This window comes from Sminthopsis crassicaudata, chromosome 3 (genome assembly GCF_048593235.1).
Source record: "Sminthopsis crassicaudata isolate SCR6 chromosome 3, ASM4859323v1, whole genome shotgun sequence".
NCBI lineage: Eukaryota > Metazoa > Chordata > Mammalia > Dasyuromorphia > Dasyuridae > Sminthopsis > Sminthopsis crassicaudata.
Genome location: NC_133619.1, coordinates 44,763,324 through 44,782,901, shown reverse-complemented (window position 1 = coordinate 44,782,901; position 19,578 = coordinate 44,763,324). Strand labels below are relative to the sequence as shown.

The 19,578-nt window shown below is 35.1% G+C and overlaps 1 long non-coding RNA gene across 1 annotated transcript in view; it reads left to right on the top strand.

Moving 5' to 3' along the window:
• Nucleotides 1-10,108, top strand: part of LOC141564817 (uncharacterized) — a 118,508-nt gene extending 108,400 nt beyond the window's left edge. Inside the window, exon 3 of the long non-coding RNA XR_012488741.1 lies at nt 9,933-10,108. This is a non-coding gene — a long non-coding RNA (uncharacterized LOC141564817). The remainder of the gene's footprint in view (nt 1-9,932) is intronic.
• Nucleotides 10,109-19,578: the final 9,470 nt, after the last annotated feature.

The window sequence follows — 19,578 nt, the reverse complement described above, 5'->3', positions numbered from 1 at the left end:
CCACCTTTCTTGTCCTTGCATGACGGACACACAGTCTACCTGAGTCCATGCTCAAAGCTCTTTTCAGATTGGTAATTGAAACCTGCTGGCATATGTATGCTGTTAACATAACATTCAAAGTCTCTATTCAGCTGCATTTTAGAAAGAAGCATGAGAGTAGAATGTGAGTGAATTAAACTTAATATAAGAAAAATATTGATTTATAGAAAGGTCAACTAGGAAATGATTCCTCACTTTCATAAAAGATTGACAAGATTCCCTTAGAGAGCAAGCTCTCCTAGTATACTTAAAAGTAGAGTTAGATTTACAAAAAGTTGCTTATATCCAACATCTAAGGAACAAATCAACTGATCAAGTAGGACATATACATGTTCATGCAGGTATAAACATGGAGAAACAAATAACTTTTATTTTAAAAATGCAATTCATCTAGTCTTCAGGACACCTCTAGTTATATACTTGAAAGAGTGCTGTATAAAGGAGCCAGAAAGCCTGGATTCAAAACGCGCCTTTTCTACTTACTATCTGTTTGGTCTTGGGCAACTCACTTAAACAGCCTTAGTTTAAGTTTTCTTATCCATAAAATGAGAAACTTGAGCTAGATATTCTCCAGACTGTTCCAGCTCTTAGAGTTTATGAATTATAATTTTAAAATTCTGAACTCACAGAGGTTGGATTACATGAACAAAGCTTTCCCAAATGTCTTAAAGTAGATTCATGAAAATTTCTCACACACACACACACACACACACACACACACACACACACACACACGAGAAAGCCATGCATTTGTTCTTATGTAGTGCACATGAATCACACTAATCACATTTGGATATTATATGTGCATACCTGGAATATGCCATACTTATGACAATGGGGGAAAAAAGATAATTGATGTTCACGTGGTACTATGAGGCTCCAATTCCATAGATATCCCAAAAGGTATCCATGATTCATAATACTACTTAAATATTATACTTAAGACCAGAAAGTAGTGACTGTAGTTTCAAATGAAAGCACATGGCTTGTAGTTTTAACATCTTCCCTACCTCCATTGGATGTCAATGAATTTTACAATTCCTTTGGAGTCAATATCTCTTTGAGGCACCAAGAAGCACCATAATGCACAGAATTCTGGGTCAGGAAGACTTGAGTTCCAATCCTACCTCAGACACATTTGAGCAACTCACCTAGCCTCTGTTGATCTCAGTTTCCTCAACTATAAAATACTAATAACTCCTACTTCACAGTTGTTGTGAAGAGCAAATGATATCTGTAAAGCACTCTATTGACACATAGTAGATACTAAATAACTCCTTGTTCTTTCCCTTTTCTCCCTTTTGTAGTACCCTAATCATAAAAAATGTCATTCAGAGAACCCTTCTGGGCTCAGTATCTAAACAGTCACTTGACAACCCTCTTAAATCAATATTTCTTTGAAATACCCAAGAACACAAAAGCATCAATACAGGGGATACATTTGTGCTCAGTATCAGATACCAACCATTTGACCAGTCCATCACAGATGAATCTTTGGTCTCTTCCAAAGAAAAGATCTGAAATACAGAGGGTAAAAATGAATGCCATTCTTGAAGTAGTTTTATAGTATTGGGACAAGAATGAAAAATTGGTCACCCTTCCATGATCATGCTTCCACAAATAGTTGGTTTCATGGAAATCCAAATACAAATTTTGAACTGTTGTGAGTCTGGGGAAGTTTTATTTGAAAGCTTTTGCTCCCTGGGAGTAGGAAGTCAAGTGAATCATGAAAATTTCCTGCACCTAGTACCAGTCTTCTACACAGTAAGATGAGTGAAGTCTGTTTTTGACACATATAAGGAAGATAATTGAATGGCATACATTTCAAGAAATGTAATGATCTCTGAGTCTGTTTTTACTCAAGTTTTCTTGGTAGTTTCCCAATTTCAAGCAAAATTGAGGGGACAATTGTAGTACATATTGAATGTTGAGTATATGCTCAGTGAATCAATCAATTAAGTACTTCCTATGTTGTCAAAGAGGTATGGAGTGTTTTAGGAGCACTAGCACCTTTGATTTTAGAGCATACTGAGCTCTTTTCAGTCTGCTCATTACTTTTGGTGGCCACTTGTCACCTAAATATCACCTGTGACTCCAAGAAGTTGTAGCATATATAGAGGCTCTACCTTGTTAAATTAACCTCCCTTGCAAATAGGCTAAACCAGATTGAGGGAAACTGAGAGACTTCATACCCATCAATGAGTCAGAGGGATGTCTGCCCTAAGCAAGTGAAGACTTCTTCCACTAGAATGGGTGGAGAAGAACAATCTTTTCCAATGGGCCATGAAGGCAACAAAGCAGATGCTTAGAGTACTTAGGACTTAGTCAGACATTGAAGGTGCCAAGGTCATCCTCAGCATCCCAGGCCATCACCCATCATTCTGACTTTTGTCTTGTCACTAGATTTGATGATTGTGGAAAAGAGAATGAGGCCGATGACTTTGTGCAATTCTGCTCACTTAAATCTAATTCATGTGCCAGTCAAGACTTTCCTTGTGATATCCTTTGTTCTCTTTGAAACAAAAGATGAACAACAGCTATCTTGACAGACATTGGGCTAAACACTGAGGACACAAAAATGGGCAAAACCTGCTCCTTATTTCAAGGAACTTGCATTCTAATGTATACATACATGTATAATACATATACATGTACACAATCAGTTTATTTACACACATGTGCAAATCATATATGGATACACATATAAATAATATGCATATACAATAGAAAATATATTCATAATGTGCACATAATATGCATATACTATATGCATACATATGTTGCACATAATATACATATGCACATAGAAAATATATTTATAACATGCATTTATACAATATATGTATACACAGATTACCCATAATATGTATATATAGAAAATGAAAAAACATACACAATATTCTTATACATAATATATACATACATGCATTATGTATGCATGTATATATAGAAATATATCCACAATGTGCACATGATATGCATCTACATAACATATATCCACATATATTACATATAATATGCATATATAGAGATATGGTCATAATGTACACATAATACACACTTACATAATATATGCATGTATTACATATAATATACACATATGCATAGAAACATGTTCATTATGTGCACACGTGTCTATATATAATGTGTGCATACATATATCACACATAATATACATATACATATAGAAAATATATTCATAGTTGATGGAAAGTAATTGGAAAGAGGAAGGCATTAGCAGCTAAGTACACTGAAAAACATCTTTTGCAGGAGCTGGGATTTGTGCTGAGTTTTGACAGAATTCAGAGAAACCAAGAGGGGGAGGTGAAGAAGCAAAACATTTGAGACATGGGGAATAACAGAGAAAGGCGTGGAGGTGAGAGACGGAGTGTTATGTCTGAGAAACTTCAAGCAGGTCAGTGTAACTGGATCATAGGGTGTATGTGAAGGAGAGCAAGACATAAGCAGATTGAAAAGATAGAAAGGAGCCAGGTCAGGAAGAGCTTTCAGGGCCAAGCAGAGAACTCTAGATTTGATCTTGGAGGTAATAGGGAGCCATTGGAGTTCATTGGACAGGGGTCATCCATAAGATTTAGAGAAATCACCTTGGCAAGATAAGCTAGAGGGGATAAAGATATGAGGCAAGTAGACAAGCTAAAAGAAAAGGGGTGATGAGGCCTTGGACCAGGGTTAGAGTTATTATGCATGAAGAGAGAAGGGTATATGTTATAGATGCTGTGGAGGTAGAAATGATAAACTTTGATAATGGATCAGATACATGGGGTGAGAGAGTGCTGAGTCGAAGATAATATCTCAGTTGTTGAATGTTGCTGAGCATGGAAGAGGTACCTACCCACATATACTTGTTAGTTTGATTTCCTGACCCTTTTGGTCTTGCAAAAAACTATTATGCCTTGGGCATCCAGTAAGTAATAACATTAAGGAAATCACAATCTTGGTTCTCATAAAGATGTGAGAACTTTGTGTTATGAGTTAATTTAATTAGTTCAGTTTTGCCTGATAATTTCTCTTTCCTCTTGCTTAATATGCAGGTGCTATATTTGGGGTCCTCCTGTTGATTACTAAAGGAATAGTATCGTATCGAAAAAACAACAAATGGCTGGAGTATTGTCTTACAAAATAAGAAATCCCATAAATGAATTTTCAGGGAGAACTTTTAGTAAGAAATTAAGCTCAATTAAGCATATAAACCCAATGTAGAAAATGCCTGGAGGATTTTGTAATGCTTTTTAGTCCAAATACCAAACCCCAAACACAATGCTTTTCTTCCTAATCAGAACACATACTTGTGTGTGTGTGTGTGTGTGTGTGTGTGTGTGTGTGTCGTGCGCACATGTGGTAAATTTCTACCATCACAAAACATGAAACATAACAATTGAAATAAAATACAAATTAACATATAATTACAAATCAGTGTATATTTGTAGCATAAATAGCTAGGTGAGTTTGTAACAACAAAAAAAAAAAAAGAAAGAAAAGAAAAAGCAAATTTTCAGGTATCTATATTGTCTCTATTTTCTGCTTTTATTTTTCTTTCTGTTTTTCTCCCTCACAGCTCTAATGCATAGAAATGATACATTCCTAAATGTCAGTAAACATTGGATAAACATTTAGAAACATGATTTATGCAGAAAAGCCTCAAAAAGAAATGGGAGAGAACACTTTTAAAATGATATACATAATACATGATTTCTGCATGTCAGTCTCTATGCTTTATGGGTTGCTATGCCCAAATAAATGTATTTCTGAACTTTTGGGGTCAAAATCCCACTTCAGACTCTTGGGTGGGGTCAAAACCATTGGCTTCCTCAGTTTCCTCAGCTGCAAAATGAAAATAATAACACTATGTCCCCCATTCCACTTCAGTTTTCATGAGGACAAAATGTGATAATATTTGTAAAGGGCTTAACATACTATCTGGCACATTAAAGCTGCTTAATAAATGCTTTTTTTTCTTTTCCTTTTTCTTGTGTAGTAACCACACTCATTTTAAAAGGATAATCATCTCAGAAATGGGTTAAAAGCACTCAGAATTTTGGAAAAAGAGTGGTAATAGGCTAGTTATATATCTGGAAAGTCTAGATCTCTCAAATTCTGTTTTCATTTAGAAGCAAAGAAATTTTAGATTTGATATATTTAATTTCATTTCACTTCAGAATATTTATTCAAATGCTTACTAAGTTCCAGGTATTATACTTGATTCTGGGGATATAAAGATGTGGATGTATGTGTTTTTCTCCTCTCTTCAAGGAGACAACATTATATTGGCAGTTACAAATTGTAACCAGAAAAGTAAAGGTTGGTGATTACAACATATAAACAGAGAGATAAATAGACTGTACACACAAAATAACAGAAGATAGTTTTAGGAAGTAAGGAGCAGTAACAACTGGAGGTATAATGTAGGCTTTTATGTAGGTAATAATTTAGCTATGTTTTGAAACAAAGGATTCTGAGACATGGAGATGAGAAGGATATATATTCCAGACATGGGTAGAACTATGCTATCGCATAAGTATACAAGATGGAATATCATAGTTGAGGAATAGCTAGTTGCCTAATTTGACTGGAACAATGGATACAAGAAGAGATATATGATATGATAGGAGATAAGAAATACAACTGGAAGGGTAAATCAGAGCCAGACTGTGAGAGCCTTAAATGTCAGACTACAGATTTGGTATTTTAACTCAGAGGCAATAAGGAGCCAGATTTTGGGACAGGAGAATGAAATGGTCAGAACTGTGTCACAGCACTAACAGTCTGGCACCTCTGTCAGGACAGATTAGGAAGGGGAGAGATTGGGATCAGAAAGATCAGTAGGAATAGGTCAGAGAGAAAAACATTTGAGGGCCTCTGCTAGAGCAGTAGCTATAAGAATGGAGAAGGGATGGTTAGAAGAGGTAAGTGATAGAAATATGGGCATATGACATTATGGAATAAAATATATCAATTGTCCATATGGATAACACATTAAATCTACTGTATTTTTATAGTACTGAACTGATGTTGTTTCAGAAATGTCAATAGATAATGTAGAGAGAAGCTGTTTTGATTCATGTCTTTGTTCCTGAGGTTATCATATGCACATTTAGATAGGAAGAATAAGATATCTCTAGATTCTTTTTTTTGCAACTTATTTTGATTTTATGAACAAATATTACATTTATTTTATCATGCTACTCTACTTGTCTTACAATAATTTCTGAATTTTGAAATTTTTCTGCTCATTTCTCCTCTTACCCCTCATTTTGCAAATATGAATACCATTTAAACTTTTTTTTTTCAGAACAAAAGGTCTAGGAGAAAAACTAGAACCATTGTTGTTGAATATTTTTATGCTATATTATGAGGAATGAATTCTATCTGAGTTAAACATTTAGTTAACAAACAAAATTAGTTAAACAAAGTTAAACAAACAAATAGTAAACAAACTAACTAAAAAAACCTAAAAATTCAGTATTTTCTGTGGACTAGTTTTTAGGCCAAGTACTATGGAGACAGATTCAAAGAATGAAAGAATTTCTACTCTTAAGGGGCTTACATCTTAATGGGAATAGAAAAGTGCACATAATTATTTGCAGAACAAATAATGCAAAATAAATTCAAATTAGTTAAATGCAAGATAGTTAAGAAGGCATTGGTAGGTGAAGGACCTAGAAAATGATCAAAAAGAGGACCATGAAGAAGGTGGTAGTGTCTTGTAGAAAATGAAAGATGGGATAGTTTGTATGCATGGCTTGTAAAATGCTTTATAAATATTTATATATTATATAATATATGACATATATATTATATAATATATAAATATTTATAAATATTATCTCATTTAGTTCTCTCTACATCTCTGAGCAGTTGGTGCTATTAAGATTCCCATTCTACAGATAAGAAGACTCAAGCAAATAGAGTTTTAGTGATTGCCCAGGACCACATAGGTACTAAATGTTTTTAAGGCAGATCTGAACTGAGTTTTTCTTGTCTTCTAATCCAGTACTCCATCCACTGAATTATTTGAATGAATATGAGGTTAATATGAAGGAACGATTACTTTCTAGGAATGAGAGAGGGCTAGGACCAAGGAATGGAAATGGGAGACAGAATGCCAGGAAAAGAAAAAAGGGAAGTCCAGTTTGGCTGGACCATATTGTGTTCGAAAAGGAGCATTTTGCAGTGTGGTTGTTAGGATTTTTTGGAGTCACATTGTGAAGGTTTTTAGAAGCTAAAAGGAGTTTGTAACCATTAAAGTTTAGAGTAGGAAAGTGACTTAGATGTGCATTAAGGAAAGTTGCATTGGCAGGTGTGTGAAGGAGACCTGAGGTAGGTAGCCAAATGGGAGCCCACTGAAATATTATAAACAAGAGATGATGAGGGCCTGAACTTAAAATGTGATTGTATATAGAAAAGTGGTCAGATGCATAAGATACTATGTAAGTAGAAATGGCAAGATTTGGTCATTGCTGAATTTGTGAGATGGACACATTATATATGTAGGATGACAAAAAGTGGGAGTTTGAGGGATACCTTTGACAGAAAGAGGGAAGACAGCTTGAAAGATAAATGAGTGTTGGGGGGGAACAAATACTGTTTCAGACTCATTGAATTGACTTCGCTACAGTATGACTTTGGGCAAGGCATTTTACTTTTTCCTTCTCTGTAAAATGGTATGGGTGTGGGGAAATGGACTAGATTAATTTCCTTCTAACTCTATTTTTATGACTATTTGGACACATTTCTGGGCCAATGGGCAGGTTTTTGTTGTTATTTTTTTTAACTTTTTCAACCTTTACTTAGCATATCTGATCCTTTCTCTAAAAATGCAGATTACCATATGGGTTATTAGAAAAGAATAATATATAAACTTGAGAAATAGGGATTATTTCCTGTTTTTGAATTTGACCCATGTTAGGTGCTTAATAAATACTTACTTGTTCCTTGACTAGTACTGTAAACCAGACTTGAATTCAAATCTAGCTTCAGACACATAATAACTGTGTGACTCTGGCCAAGTCATTTAATTTCTGTTTGCTTCTGTTTCTACTATAGTAAAATAGGAATAATACTTCCCATGATTATTGTGAAGATGTTGTGAGGATCAAATGAAATAATAATTGTAAAACTCAGCAAAGAGCCTGGAACATGTTAAATGATATATTAATATTATCAGTTATTAGCTATTAACACTATCTTTCTTGTCCAAATAGTCATTTAAAAATATTTATTGAATTACACATGTTGTTGAAAGTCTTGGATTTGACCTTTGATGCTTTCTGAACCCCAAGGTAGGGAAAACCATTAAATATCAAAGCATCTTTGATTTAAACTAGAATGAAACTCTAGTGCCAGCTTCCAGAAAACAAAGCAACACAAACTACTAGAAGATAGTCTTCAAAAAGAAAACAATCTAGGAATATACATTCATTAGAGCAGATCAAAAAAATTAATCTTATTTATTCTGTGATGATATTAAGATTCCTCTCCCTGCTATCTTTAAAACAAATTTTTCCCATTGCGGTCTTTGTTTAAGTTCCCTGTCTGAAAGGAGAGAAAAAGAAAGGAAACTGGGATTTTAGGAGTGAAGATACCATTGTAATTTTGCCTACCAGCTCCTTTCTGCAGTTTTCTGCCATTGGTAATTGAAGAAAGGTAAAAAAGATGGAGGATTTGGTGTCATCTTCAAATGGTGCAATGGGCTCGGAGGAATAAGGATCTTGTAAAGGGATCTCTCTTCTACCTTTGAGAACCAGCATTCAAGAGAAGGACTTTGTCCTCATTTTTCACGGGCTATCCCATTTACACCCTTTTCTCCACTTGAATTTTGTCCCCATTTTCAAGAATATTAGCATGATGTTCTGCTGGGCAGTTTCACATAGCTGAGGAAGATAATTAATCAAACAGAAATCTAGCCTTTTCTTTATTAGTATATTCTGTTCTGGAATTTATAAAGGCTAGCAGAAGTAAATTAATAAACTAAGCAAGAGTTTAATAATTGGGGAATAGTGCTTCAAACTTAAGGATCTTGCCCACAGAATGGAGGATATTTATTCGTAACTGTCTGGTAATATAAGTAAGTAACCAGTTCCACCCTTATTTTTTTGCCTGACTGTGCTTTTCAGTGAGAATTTTTTTTAAAAGCTCTTTGAAATCTAGGGCTATTTTAAAGCAAACGGGATTCTCTTTTAGGATGAGAAAGTGCAGCAACCCCTAATGCTCCAGCTCTGTAAGGGGTGAGGAAAGGAGGGAAGAGAATGCTTAAATCAAGGATTAAAAAGACTGTCACAGAGTGAGAGCGGTTGGTCTTCTAGGCATAATCCAGGCTCCAAATCTGGATTACTGGATAATTGCTTTAAGCCTCAACTCTGATTAGCTTTGACTATGGAGACTGGGGAGAGTACAACCCTGGCAGAAAAAAAGCAAAGAGAATTTTGAATTCTCCAGCAAGTCAAATTTTCGTCCTATAAATATCTTCTCTTCCCTCTCTTAAATGGTAAAAAAAAAAAATCAAGCCATGTAATATGTTTGTGGAATAATCTAACATCCTCACACAATATTAAAATATGCAAATTTTATTTTAAATGATTTCTGAATCCACAATTTTCTTTGTATTTCAGTCTAGGTGGAGAGGCAAGATAAAAAAGAAACCCATATGATGTTTTAAATACATGTTGAAAAATGAATTTAAAATGTCTTTGGGATTTTCATAATACTTTTTCAAATGAAATATGAAATGCACTTGCCACCCGGTCATTCCTAATGCCTGGAACATTGTAACTCTATGCAATACAAGTTTGAAAGCCTGTATTTGGATTTTGCATTCATACTTGCATTTAAGCTAATCTTCTATCTGTTTTCTTTCTCTCTCTTTTCTTTTGCAGGTACTCAGTTACCTCTGTCAGATTACATTAGAGGATTTAGGTGACATCCTTGTCCTGGAATCACTGAAGATACTCCTACAGGCTACTTAGAGATACAAATATAATGGACATAATCCTATTTTGATGGAGAATGAGTCGGATTGAGCTCAAAATAAATAAAATAAAATAAATTAACAACCTACCTTCTCAACAGTCTCTGGATGTTTATTATTATTATTATTATTATTATTATTATTATTATTAATTATTGTTATTATTTTTAAAGAGGATCTCAGAAGAGCTTGCCCCTAAAAGTTCTTTCAGAAAAATCACCCAGTCCCTTCGCAAAGGTCATGAAAATCGCAGTATAAATCCAAGCAGAATATCAATTGGGAGCGAACAAGCAAAAGTGAGTGCAGGGCCCAGATATGATTTTTATGAATTCCCCAGTCACTCACCTTTGGGACTATGTCCCCAATCTAGGAGTCTTCTGAAGGAGTAGTGGGTGATGATAAAACGGTGTTGAGTTTGTGTTTCAGGGGACTGGTTCTTAATGATCAGTTTCACCTCTGGGAGGTATTAAAAGCAAATTTGCACCTTCTAGGTAGGGGCCAAAAAGAAGATGGAGCATTTTTCTCAGCCTTGATAGAAAGCCTTGCTATCCCAACTATTTGTTTTGGGAGCTGTTGTGGCTTTGGGGACAAGTAAATATAAACAGCAGGAAACACAAATACAGAGACAGCGTTAGGGGAGGCTGGGAGGCAGCCATGTGGTGGTGGCTTCAGGAAGAGAATTCTGCTGAAAATAAGCTTTGCCTCAGTATGTGTAAGAGGCTTTGGCAGGCCCTGGATCAGACCTCTGGGGAAACCACTCAGCAGGGTGGGGATTAGCCAGTGGTTTACTATAGTTTGTGCTTTCCAATTCACAGCAAACTTGCTTCCCTGTCATACTCTTGCATTAACCCTCTAAGTACTGACTTGGCCATTTCACTTCCCTTCTTTTTCTCCATCAGTATTTTTTTTTTTTTTTTTTTTGTCTCTTGGCAAAAAGAATAGCCAAACTGAATTAAAAGTTGAGAATTTTAAAAGTATTTAATGAATGGAATTGACAAGACATGAAACATTTGTTATCTCCAGAGAGTAATCAAAGCATAACCAGAGATAATTTTGCAAGCTGAATAATTTTCCCTTTCTGAAAATGATTTTTAAAAATTAGTAATTCTAAGGAAAATGTCCAAAACTTGCAGTAGAGGTATTTTAATATAACTGTGATATTTATAGATCACTTTAAAAATACACATCTTAAATATATTCCCATCTTAACAATGAGATGCATTCTCTTTTTGAGACTTGACAGGGTTAATTCCTTTTAGCTGTGGGAAGACTATGCTTTGGTGGAAACCCCATGGTTATTCCTAACGCATGACCATCAAAGAGTCAGATTAGCTGAGGGGGAGGGGAAAGGAAACTGGGCACTTCCTGTCTCTTAATAAAGCAAAGATTACAGAAGTATTTAATAACCATTGTGGATTGAATAGGAAATGGTATGAACACTTTGGGTAATTCACTGAATCTATGGTGATTTTTCGAGATTGTTTTTTCATTGTTATGTTGGCTATTTGGAAAATGTTGTAAACCTGGGATCTTATTACACAGCACAGCTAGGCAACCAACCATAAAAATACATTTTGGGAAAATTTGGGATCTCTGGCGGGCGCTGCAAAGTGTGAGGTGTACCATCGTCACCACTAAGGAAAGAGCAGCCAGTGTTTTATAAGCACCGTGAAGGCAATAAAATGTGGATTCCTTATGTAGGTCCAAATGTAGCAGCTGGATTTGGCTTTATGAACCATGAAAAATAGTTCCCATCTGGAAGTTGATGTTGAATAAAGATGCAACAGTAAGATAGTATCTTACATGAAACATTTTCAACATTGGCAGTATTAGAGTTTGTACTTTCTGATACTCAGAGAAAAATACAAATCAAAGACATCTATACTTGAGTCCTTAGTCAAAAATCTTAAATCTTCATTAATAGTTTAGATGAGATGCTGGCTGGATTCATTGCAAATAAATGCATTCACTGCCAATTTACTTCAATATTTTGAAATTTCACACTAATCCTATTTGGTTTTTTTCTGCTTCTTTCCCACCACCCCTCTGACTTGCCTCCTTGCTCTACTTTTGATGGAACTCTCCCATGACTCTCTTAGGGCCCTGAAATTTTAAAAGTTCAGAATCTGGGTCCCAAGCCATTATCCTGCTCTGTCTTCATCTCCCAGAATTCTACCTCATCCACTTTCTACCTAGTGCTCCAGAGATAATAATCAAATGAACCATCAATTTTTGGACAGATTATGTTCATCAGATGTCCTTTAACTTCATTTGACAATCCTGTGACTTTCCAGACCACAGCATTATTGCTATTGTTTATTCTTCATCTTGAAGGGACCCTGTCATCTGGAAAGTGATGCTATGACTTGCAAGTGAATTGGATTTTGGTGAGGGAGGGCTGCACAAAGTCACTAGTCACCAAAACATATATCTTTGGATAACATTCTCCTATCTATGATGTTTATGTTATTGGAATATTCCTTTTTAGAAGCTCTTAAACTTGCTGTTCTTTTGCATTTGCATTCCCAAATTTGAGCATGGTGGCTGGCACATAGTAAGCATTTAATAAATACGTTTTAATTCATTCCTTCACAAATATTTGCTTTTGCTTCTCTATAGCTTAGTATTTCCACTAGCATTAATAAATGGTAGAAAAGTTGCTTTTTAAAAATCAAGATATGAAAATGTAAAGAAATATGTTAAGATTTGGAAATAAACAGTTGTCCACCTCAACTTACTGCCACGCAATACTTAAGTTTTTGATTTGAATCAATCAATGCTGAAATAAAGCTTGAATATCAGTATACTTATACCAAGACACCAGATCAGCATGGATTGAAATGTATGAAAATATTTGATCTATCCTCCTATCTTTAAGCAGATCTGTACCAAACAAATGAAAATCAGAGCTATTTCAGTTCAAATCTATATTTTATAGAAAATTCCAATTTTTTTTTTTACTAAAATGTCAATTTATCCAAATGATTATTCACTGTTAGCCACTCAATCACATTAATTATTTAACATCTGGGGAGGATAAAAGGTATAAATAGGATCTTTAATACCTGTGGCAAATTCATTTGAGCTGAATGTGAGGAGGAGCAGAATCAAAACCATAGGACAAAAAGACATTAGTGTAGGACTGCTGTAACAGCCCAGCAATGGAGTGTATACATGTTGTCCAAAGACCAGAATAATTAAATTTTGGGGGACTCACTATCAGGGTGGCACATTTTTTTAGCCCACAATAACTCTGAATGATCCCTTAGTAAAGCTACAAGCAGATTTCAATTCATTTTGATGAAAGAAGTACTTTGTCATCAAAATCACAAGTCTTTGAAGTATTAAAGGGAATATTTTTTTAAAAGAAGTTACTTATCAATTCCTATTGTTCGTGGGCTTTGCCATAACTTTCTGCTCCCTTTCCTCCCAGGAAGGGGGGATTCTTAGTGATGAATAACATTGTAGGCCTGTTGACATAATGGGGGAAGGGAGAGAAAGTTAAATAAAAAGAAAAGTGAATCAACTCTAAAATTAAATGAGAAAGAAACTTTCTCTTAACAAAAGTTCTAGGTAAGTCTAAAAGCTTTCAAACTGTTTTTACTTTTTTACCCAGTAATACCACCATACTCCAATCAAAGAAAGAAGAAAAGGATCCATGTGTTCAAAAACATTTGCAGTGCTCTTTTTGCATCAGCAAAAAAATGGAAAACAAGTAGAAGCCTATCAATTGGAGAATGATTGAGTTATGGTATGTGAATATAATGCAATAGAATTATATTTTAAGAATTGTTGAAAAATATATTTAATAGAATTCTAGAAAGTCCTATATGAACTGATGAAGAATGAAGTGAGCGGAATCAGGAAAAAATGTATATAACAAAAAATTTTCTTGAAAGACTTAGGAACTCTGATCAATGAGATGACCATTTAATAATCATTGATGACCAACCCCAATTCCAAAAGACTAATGATAATTTATATTACCCACCCTCTGATGACTGACATATTCACAGAGTGCAGATGGAAACAAGTTTGTTTTTAGACATGGCCAATGAGAGGATTTGTTTTGTTTTTTCTGATGAGAGAAAGAAAGAGATAAAATGGGTTTTCATTGATTGGAAAAATAAAATTTAATTAAATAAAACAAAATAAAGAGAAACAACAATGTAACTGTCTCCCCAACTCTCAGTTTTTGATTCCATATTGTAGCACAATTGGTAATTAGTTAGGAGTAGTCATTTTCCTGCCAACTTCAGTTTCTCCTCTGCGAATAGTGGAATGAGATTCTTCCCCCCCCCCTTCCAGATTCTTTATAAACACTGTAAAAAATAGCTAATTGCTTGTATTGCTTAAGTAGTCCATTAAGTCCATTTTCGTTCATTAGATAAATTAATGAACAAGCCCCTGATCCTGCATTTAATTTAGTAGTAGAACTGATAAGCACATAACCAACTAAATGACAAATGAATCTATGGTAAGGGCCTCATGAGGTTATTTGGTTTTAACATCATACAAGAATGGAATGAAAATGGGAAGGCACCTCACAGGCTATCTAGCTCAACGCCCCATTTTTCTGAGGAGGAAATTAATGACCAGCAAAATGAAATCAACCAAATTACTAAGCATATATCAAGATCTTCCTTTTATTTATTTATAATTTTATTTTACTTTTTTTTTTTTTTTTTTTTTTTGCCATACACTGTATTAGGGACTGGGTTTACAAAAAAAATCCACACTCTCAAGAAGCTTACATTCAAATAGGGAGACACTATGTGATTAAAGTGTTCCTATAAGATTTTCTAAGTAACCTTAAAGGAGAAGGGATTGGTGGTTTGCGGGAAGGGTGAGGCAGAGACTGGAAAGGTCTTCTCTGTTAAAATTGAATGACTCTTGAAATGACTTGTCCAAAGTTACACTGTTAGTAAAGGGAAAGAGGAAAAATTTGAACTCAGCTCCTTTAATTTCAAAATCTGAGCATTTCCCATGAATGGCTGAATCAGAAACAGAACTTAATATGTCCCAAGTCTGAGTGTCAAGCCCTCAGTGGGTGCATGTTATTGGACAAGCTATGTCATTACACAAATTAGATTCGATCTAAATATATCTAGAAAGTGCAAGGATATTTATTGTCACTTGGAAGATTAGGCAGCCTTTTCTAGTATCTAGAAAGTTTATAGAAATTCTAGATTGTGCATCTTTTTTTTATTTGTACTACCATCCAGAAATTCAGAGAAACATTTGATCCTAACTTAAGAATTTATTACATTTACATTAGGTGAAGAAAGAGTACTGACTTTTGAAAAAAATTTGCCACAAATTTTACCACTTGTCATGGCTACAGTTAATACATGTTCTTGAGGTCACATAATTCTGTTAGACATCAAGGTGAAAATTTTTTTAAAAAAATCAATTAGTTGGAGGATCATAATGCTTACTTAATTGGGTTAACTTTTTGTCACTATTTTCGTTAGTTCAAGATCAGTATGAATGGAGGGAGTATATATCACAATGATACCACAGGCCTATTGGAGTAATGATTTTCTCTGCAAATTCCTGATTTTTAAAAGGAGATGTAACTCTCTCCTTGATTTACATTCAGAGAATCTCTGTAAATTCAATACCATGCTTAGTACCATGGATGTGAAGATAGAAAATTATATCTTGCATATCATTAGGAAGTTAGCCTGCTTATTAAGTGTCACAATAGCAGTTTCATTAGGAACTGCCCACCTTATGGCATTTTCTTCCTTGTTGTGGTACCTCCCCTTTATTAATGTCAAGTTCTACTAGGGAACTTAGCTCACATCTTTCCATTTATTAATGGTTAACTCCTTTTTGGAATTTAGCCTGCTGACTATCCTATAGCATCTTCTTCCTTTTTGTGGCACCTTCCCCTTTTTAATGGTAAGTTCTACTGGGGAACTTAGCTCTCATCTTTCCTCTTCTTAATGTCTAATTCCTTTTTGGACCCCAGCCTGCTGCCAAGAGTGTAATAAAATCTTTGTCTCTTGGAAAAAAAAAGAAAAAAGAAAATGATTTCCCCAAGATCCTAGCACCATTGCTTCAGAAGGGTTTTCACATTGAAACTGTGCTAGCATCATGTTGAAGAGAGGCTATTATGTTAATCTGAGTTTTCGGGAACATTGCTGTATTTTGAAATACACTATTTTCTATGTTACTTTGTGCTTTTTGTTTGGATGATAACCCATTTCACAGCCATAATTCATCAAACCACTTCTGAGTCACATTAATTGGGTGTTACTAATGCCTTACTGCATCATCATGATGTTTGAGACAGTGCCAATGTTTAGAGCATTGGCACATCCTTGTGTTTTTCCAATTGTGCATCCAATGATACCTCATGTTACTGATTATGAGATTGCGCTACATGCACAATGAAACAAATGATGGAGATGTCTCAATTGAAAGCAATTTCTGGATTCTCTGTAATTTTTAATATAATTTCCATGTAGCCAGAGCTTCAGTGCTAATTCAGTGTTGTCATCTTAGTAGTGTGGAAAGAGTCACAGGACCTGAATTTAGATTCATGCTCTGCTACTTTCTACACTTAACCTCTCTACATGCAGTTTTTCTCATAAGAAAAATGAGAGAATTGGACAAATGATTCATCCTCTTTCTATGTCAGTGATTCTAGGTCTTTGATTCTATGAACTGTTTGACCGAGAACCTATTTCCCATTTAGATCTTTGTATGTTTTTCAGCCCTTTGGTATTGATTGCATCAATTTTTCAGGTAATTCACCTTCTTACTTTTAGATATTTTTGGTAGCCCAGGAAATTGTAAGAAAGTTTCTGGATCTGAGTGAGAAATCATAGAAATTGTTTTAAAATTATGTCATATTTTCCTTTTCTCTCTTTTTTGGAAATAGGATAGATATTAAAACTCACTTGAAAAATTTTTACCTATTGTTTTTTTTCCCCTGTGTCCCATATGACGTTTTTGCTCTTTTGATTTAATGAATGTTATGTGAAGTTAAAAAAATAAAAAATTGTTTCTTTTCTATATTTTTCTACCCCTTTGCTCTTTTTTCCTATTTGTTCTTCATTTTCTTTTTAATAATAGCTTTTTATTTTCAAAATACATGCAAATAGAGTTTTCAGCATTCACTTTTGCAAAATCCTCCGTTCCAAATTTTTCTCTCTTCTTCTCATCCCTTCTCGTCTAGACAGCAAGTAATCCAGTATAGGTTAAACATGTATAATTCTTCTAAGCATATTTCCACATTTATCATACTGTGTAAGAAAAATTAGAACAGGAAGAAAATGAGAAAGAAAAAAGGAAGCAAACAACAACAACAACAACAACAAAGGTGAGAATATTATGTTGTGGTCCATATTTTGTCCCCATAGTTCTCTCTCTAGATGCAGATGATTCTCCATTAGAAGTCTATTGGAAATGGCCTTAATCACCTCATTTTTAAAAAGAACTGTGTTTATCACAATTGATCATCATATAATCTTGTTGTTGCCATGTACAGTGTTCTCTTGGTTCTACTCACTTCACTCAGCATCAATTCATGTAAGTCTCTCCAGGCCTTCATGAAATCAACCTGATGATCATTTGCTATAGAAAAATAATATTCCATAACATTCATATACCTTAACTTATTCAGCCATTCTCCAACTGAGGAGCATCCACTAAGTTTCCAGTTTCTTGCCACTACAAAAGAGCTGCTACAAATATTTTTGCAATATGGGTCTTTTTCCCTTTTTGGTGATATCTTTGGGGTATAGACTCAGTAGAGACACAGCTGGATCAAAGAACATGAACAGGTTGAAAGCCTCTTGGGCATTGTTCCAATTTGCTCTCCATAGTGGCTAGATCAGTTCACAACTCCACCAATGATGTATTAGTGTTCCAGTTTTCCCACATCCCCTTTGATATGCATCATTGTCATTTCCTATCATCTTAGCCAATCTGAGAAGTATATAGTAGTACCTCAGAATTGTTTTAATTTGCATTTCTCTAATCAATAGTTATTTAGAGCATTTTTCATATGATTAGAAATGGCTTTAATTTCTTCTGAAAATTGTCCATTCATATCCTTTGCTTTTTCTTTCATTTTCAAAGAGGATTAATGATATCACAATGAAATAAAAAAAGACACAAGTGATATCTTGCAAGTGAGTTGGATTTACGTGAGGCAGGGTTGCACAAAGTTCTCATTTTCTCTTCCAGAGTCATCAAAGTGTAATGATAAATCAAAAGTCAAGGGTACGGGCAATCGTTCAGGATGCAGTGGGTGCCTGTGGCATCTTTGATGTCTGGCCAAGTTCTAAGTGCTCCATAGTACCCAATTCAGCTGCCTTGATGGTTGTTTGTTAAGGTACGGGTCAATTCTCCTAGAGCCTCCACAGCTGTGGATCATTTAACATCTGAAGGAGTTGCAGGGCAACCTTTGCTGACACAGGTGTTGTGGACTGGGAATGAGATAAATTGGAGGCAGAGGGAAGAGAAGAGAGGTCAGACAACACAATGACCTCTCAGTCAGAGAGGTCAGAGAATAGCAACTGCCTCTCAGTCTCCTTGTATCATCCTCTTACAAGAGGAGATCTATTCTGCAGGTCTGGGTTGGATCTCCAGCAGCCACTGTCAGGTGGCTCCCATGTATTCCAACAGCTCTCCCATGTATTCCAACAGCTCTCCCGTGTATTCCAACAGTTGTTGGAACAAATTGTTCTTATTTCCCAATTCCATGGGGAGAAGTCTTCACATCCTTGCCATAGTCATCCCTCTAATTCACCAATGTGTTTGAGACCTATTGGTTATCCTCAGCCTGGTTTAGCCAATTTGCCAAAAATGGGGTGTGGTTTCTATGCATGTTATAACTTCTTGGAGTCAGAGGTGAGAGCTGGATGAAAGTAGGCACCAAACATGGATGAGCAGCCCTGAAAAGGGCTTGGCAAACCCTCACATCAGAAGTGCTGCTCCTACCTTCATGTCCCCATAAAGGAATATTCTCCTTGTTAAGACTATCTATTCCACTTGAGCATTAGAGTCCATTTCTTCCCATCTTCTCTGGAAGCTTGCATCCTGGATCATTCCCTTTTTTTGTTTTTTATTGTTTCCTTATCTTCATTTTTATCCATTGTCTAAAAGCACGATCAGTTCCTTGCTATGTCCATCCTTAAAAACCCTTCACTGACTGTGCTTTCTCCTCTAGATATTATATCTTCATCATCACACAGTCAAAAATTCAGGGTCTTCTATGTTTATTGTCTTCATTTTTTCCTCAACCATTCTGCAATAGATTCAAACCACAGAAGAATTTCTGTGATCTCTTAACTGCTATAAACAAACACATGTCCTTTATATACTCTCTACTTGTAGTTCCTCTATCCACCTTTTTGTACCTTTTAATGGTCCTTCCTCTGGTCACTTTCATGATTCTTTTAAGAACATCTGTAGGTAAGGGTATGATACTGACTAGATTTCCTTTTTAAGAACCAGGCCTTAAACCCAAACCAAACTGATTTTAATTGGCCACCAAACCCCATTTAGTCATTGTTTCAGTACTGATTGATTAAGAT